The following is a 6,024-nucleotide window of genomic DNA, read 5'->3' on the forward strand; positions in this document are numbered from 1 at the left end:
CTCTCTCTCTCTCTCTGAACTTCATTTTGATGATCCAATGGTGAGCAAGTGATGTAATACTAAATTTCTCCAAATGTGTTCCAATAAAGAAACAAACCCATCTACATCTTTGATGGCCTAGGTGATAGTAAATGTTTTGCACATTGTCGTTTTGGGGTTAACAATTACTTTAACCTGTGCTAGCAAGCACACAAACACACACACACACACACACAGACAGACATACTGTACAAAAAAAAAAATGTTTTATTTAAAAAATAAAATAATGTACCTTAAAAAATCCATGATCAACCAAATTACTAGTTAAAGTAAAGTTCTTTAGCATCTTTTTTTTTTCTCTGCAGGGCAAAAATAAAAATGAAATGCAGTATTACATGAATGTATCTACATTTCCGTACTATTTAAAAAATTTTCCCCCAACACTGCTTGAGGAGGCTGTCTAGAAAATCAGGTCAGACCCAGCTGATGAAGAAATTATGTGATTTAATGGCCCCTGAGGGTCAACACAAATATAGCACTGCATTAACTCTGGCCCCTCCTAGGACAGAGCGGCAAGGACATCACCCTTAAACATCAAGAGAGAGACACGACACAGACGAAGCACTGCCTACAATGAATAAAGCGGATGGTTAAATGATAATGAACAAAATTAGATTATACCATTCCTTTCAATTCACATATTCACTTTCTTTATGCATACTATCATAAATGTTCATTTCATTATCTGATTAAGTGCAGCTCTGGAAATGTTCTGTATTACAACTCCTATTAATGAAAGAATGTAGGCCTACTTTCATTTCCATGACTACTTTTATTCTTTTGATTCTTTATTCTGTCAGTGCCTTACCTACTTCTTTGATTTGACCACTAGGTGGAGGAGGAACTCTTTTACAGCAGGTGTACTCACCTTTCCAGGGTATTTTATCTCATTTTACCATCACCACTAAGAAATACAAAGAATGTGTAACAAAATCTGGAAGAAACCACAACATGAGTCACAATACGGTTGCACAGAACAGAAAACATTCTCATTCAAGATCAAAAGAAATGAGAACGCCATGCCTTCATTGGAAATGGACCTTATTAGGAAGAGGCTTTATACACAAAACATTTAAATGAACCAATGCTGGATTAACTCTCCCACTGTTTTCCATTATGAATAGATTTTTTTATTCTAGCTGCAGAGATGTATGCTGAGTTGTGAACTTCATTTGCATAGTCATTAGCAAAATAAGAATCTACCTCAAACACAAACACACTCAGACATGTAGTCTTGTAAAATGAGGTCAGGAGAGCTCTAAATAGCAAGGTTTCCTGAAGCGTCAAAGTGATAATCTTCTTCTTTTATCTTTGCTTAACATGTCACCTTACTTATGAAATACTGCCGGGAAGGTTTTGGTTAACAGGCAGACATGTGGCTCAGCGGGTATTCTTGTTTAACCGTCACAAAGATTCTATCAAACTGCTTCTGGAGAAATAGAGAACTTTGTTTTGTAAGTCACCTACAGTGCAGTCCAAAAGTATTAGACCACATTATACATCTAATTATTATATCTAATGTAGATTTGGAAATAAGCAGCATGTACAATATTAGGATTTGTGGAACAAAATGTGAATGAAGAAATATTAGAGAGTTCATAATACACACATTTTTGACACTGCCCATGTGAACTATTATATAATTTAAGAGATTTACACATTATTGCTTATTAAATGGTTTTCAGTTCAATTCATAACATGAGCACCAGGGTTTACATGAAGCTCAAGAAACTCTGCTGTTATTAAAGCATATAAAAAATGGGAAATACCAAATAAGGAAATTCTGAAAATGCTGTTAATTTTTCCATTCAACATTTGACTCAAATTGTTAGTAAAATAATATAGTGAATATTATATGTGATGAACAATGGTAGGCTACAATGCTACAAAGCATATCTGAAAGACTTGCAGGCTACTGTACATTAAGCACAAGTTAAAGTTTCTCTCCAAACAGGACACTGGGGCAGTGGTACAGTGAAATACCATATCAGACAGAAATACCATGATACATTAGTACATTCAAATATGAAAATATATAAATAAAAGTCAATATACTACATAACTGCATGATTATTACGCTCATTTACCATGGTATTTACATGGTACTGTAAGGTACATCTTTTTACGATGACATGGACTGTAGTGGACAAGTAGGGAAGTGTCCTTACCTGCAATACTGAGTCATCACAAGGTGCACATGCAGGTGTACTCTCATATCATTGTGCTTGTCTATAAACTGAGTCTTAAAACAGACAAATAACACACCAAATGATGCAGTAAGCCTAATTAGGTGAGCTGATTCAAACAAATTAATATTCACATGCTAAATCTCGAAACCCGGGGTGCATTTAGCAATGATTGCGGGTTCCACTGAACTCTACTGGCAACAACAGAACTTGCGACCATACTTGGATCTAGGAGATGCACCCCAGAATGGATAGAAACACTGCAAACAGCTGATGCAAAAAAAAAATTTGTTCTCAAATCGGGCATCTGATTTAACCAGAGGGAAATGACACTCATCTTGAAAGAGTTTGAGGGCAAATGTTTTCCATGTTGGTATAATTTTTTCAGGCCCGTAGCTAGCCTAGTGGAAGGGGGGTCCTTTTTATTTTGATTTATTTATGTATTTTTCAAAAAGTAGACCTTTTCATTTTTACACCCATTTTATATTTAACCATGAAGTTCAAATACTTAATTTCGGTGACTTTCAATGCAACAATTTTTGCTGGATTCGCATGTCTGCTGGTGAATTAATGGGCACAATTTTTAATGCACCAAAAATATTTCCTGCAGTGTTGCCAGAATGTTTAGAAAAATCACTTACCACCTTCAGTAAATATACACAAATACCTAGTGAAGCAATAAATTACTTAATTAAGAGCAGTGAGTGTTCCTCTATTTTATTTTGTTTGAATAATGTTAGTAATGCAATAAATGCAAAGATCCATTATACTGATACACATCCTATATTGTTTGTTTATGATCAGGGGCTTTTATAGGATTTGAAAACATCTGGGGCTGCGACCAAAAAAAAAAAAACGGGCTAATGGTGATGGGTGGGAGTTCACATCAGCTCACGTAAGATTTAATGAACCAGTGGTGGGTGGACCTGCATCCCTCTAGGGGGGTCCGGGGGCATAAATAAATGTCGTTTTTATTTAAAATAACATTTGTTTTAAAAAAAATATATATAAAAAAATAAAATAGGCTACTTAAATTCTGGACCTCTGGCATCACCCTAAAAAAGTATTAAAAGTAATAAAAACAAGCTCTCTCTGCATTAATAATGTTAAGCATATAACTGATAAGTCATTAGAGGTCTATAAGGAGTGTGCATAAACACCTGTCATGCAAATATGAGATACATAATGAGTGCTAATATTAATAAAGCTAATGATGCTTGACAGATCTAGGCTAGCACAGCTCCCTTAGCACGAAGTCTCTGGCAGAGGATTGGGAAGCTCATTGGATGTGAAGAAATGAGGGATAGAGGTGGACAGAGGGGACGGTTCAGGGTTTAGTGAGGAGAGAAAGACAGGGAGAGCAAGACAGAGTGAAGCCATGGTTAATTAGCAGTGACAGTCCCACAGTTGGCCCAGCATTGGTTCAGACAGCTGCAGGCTGCTACCAGCTACCACGTTGCCATTCTACTTCATTCTTCATTTCCATCTAGATATATCTATTCCTCCCGTTCATTCATTCATTCACTCATTCACTCACTCACTCAGGTGTTTTTTTCTTCTTCTTCTTGTTTTCTTCCATCCAACAACAGCACAAACCCATTGAAAGGTCAAGGAAGGAAAGTCTGGCCTCACGCTTTCTTCATTTGTGCAATCACAATGACTTCTTGTTCTGTAGTGAAGGCTTCCCACATTCTGCTGAATGCAGTTGGAGTGGTAGATATTCAGAAGGCAGCAAAAGATTCAAAGATAGCTCATCTTGGATACCAGGAAGACTTCTGTTACAAATTTAGGAAATTCAATGTAAGAATCATACATAAGAAGTTTACGGAAGACAAAAGTACTTCACTAAAATACAAGTTAACTTTCTCTTATTGAGAAATAAAAGGAGACCACATGAGTTCCTCAGTGCTGTCATTGTTAATACTAAAATCTAATGCTAATAAAAAATAAACAAAATATAAATATTAGATGAAATAGTATGTTTAGGTAAAATTACTAAAACTTAAACAAACAAAATATACCACTAGTGCACCATATGAAAATGTAACGTGTTTACTAAAGTAACACTACCTGGAGCAACTATTGTATCTGAACAAAACTGTTGTCCTATGGAAATAAAGTGTTTTTATTTTCTCATAATAGTTTGGCTAATATCACCGTTACAATGATCTAATGACACCATTTCATAGACTTCTTAACAGCTATGACTATCATTTTTATAGAATTTAACTTATGTGTCATGTACAGTACATAAGTCTTTTAGAGATACTTTTGTAGGCAACTTTATGCACCACAGAAAAAGATAGGCTAGTGAATTGTGACTTCATTTTTAATTATAATTTGTGACTTAAAATTGCAGAATTTTGACTATCTTTCCAAACGATCCCTGTTAAAAATTATAGGAAATTTGAATCCACTTGTTTACAATGTTATAGTTATTATAATGTAAACACTGTGTTTAATGGATTTGCAACAATTACAACAACTTTGATAACATACTAAACATTCAACCTTTGCAGTGCCTCCTTGTGAGATCCATAATCCATTTCTTGTTACTTGTTCTTAAAATAAATGGACACCGTTAAATAGTGGTTAATATAAACTAGGGATGCACCGGAATGAAAATTCTGAGCCGAAAACAAAACTGACAATTCTGAATGCACAAGGCCGAAAACCAAAACCAAAATTGCTTTGTAATGATTGTTTATTGTTTTATTAAATCATATAAAAGTCATTTTGTAAGACCTTTTAATTTAACTCAACAATTTTAATGATACTGTATTTAATAAATGTCAAAGAAGTATTGTTCATTCTTAGTTAATGTTATCTAGTGGTTAACTAATGAACCTTATTGCAAAGTTTTACTAATATTAAAATAAATTCTGTCCAATTTTATTGTTACTTTCAGTAAATCTGTGGTTATTATTGAGAGTGGTTTTATTGGCTTGTGTTTTTTTAACCTTAGTTAATGATATTTTCAGCATTTACTAATACATTATTAAAATCAGCAGTTGTGTTTGTTAACTCGTGCTGAATTAACATGAACTAACAGTGAACAACGGTATTCTCATTAATTAAAATTATTAAAGATTATTATATACTGCAATAAATGTATTGCTCATTGTTCATTCATGTTAGTTACTACATTAATTAACATTAATTAATGGAACCTTATTGTAAAATGTTACCTTAATAATATTACCTTAATATTAATACATTGTTTTTATTCTGTTCCACGCAACAGAATAATATATAACTGGTTTTAAACTAATTATCTAAATAATGTATAATCCTACAAAGCTATTATTATCAGAGCAGATCATAGCGTCATGAGAGGGTAGCGTCATTTTACCAGCGTTGCCATGGTACAGCACAGTAGCGCTATTGTAAACAAGTACAAGTAACCTAGTACGGACATAGAAGTTTCCTCTAGGCGCGTTATTTGAGCGGACTTTATTATTCCGGAGAGCATAAACGCTACACGAGCGGAAAATTGAGCAGCGCTTCAAACCGACGAGAGGCGAGGATAGAAACCTGCGCGCTGAAAGCAGAATTTATACTTTCGTCTGGCTTCGCTGACTGCGCGCGCACCACCCCAAACGGACGCCACACAACGACAGGGGGCGACAAAGAGTAATTGCCCTCTAAAACTCAGGAAACAGCGGTGAGAAGTAGCAAACTTGTCGGATTAACGGATTAATTCATTAATTATTTATTTATATATAAACTTATTAGGTTGTGGGTTCATTTGGAAGACGCATTACAAAAGAATGATGTAAAAACCTGTCAAGCTTTGTTA

Source organism: Carassius gibelio, chromosome B13 (genome assembly GCF_023724105.1).
Source record: "Carassius gibelio isolate Cgi1373 ecotype wild population from Czech Republic chromosome B13, carGib1.2-hapl.c, whole genome shotgun sequence".
NCBI lineage: Eukaryota > Metazoa > Chordata > Actinopteri > Cypriniformes > Cyprinidae > Carassius > Carassius gibelio.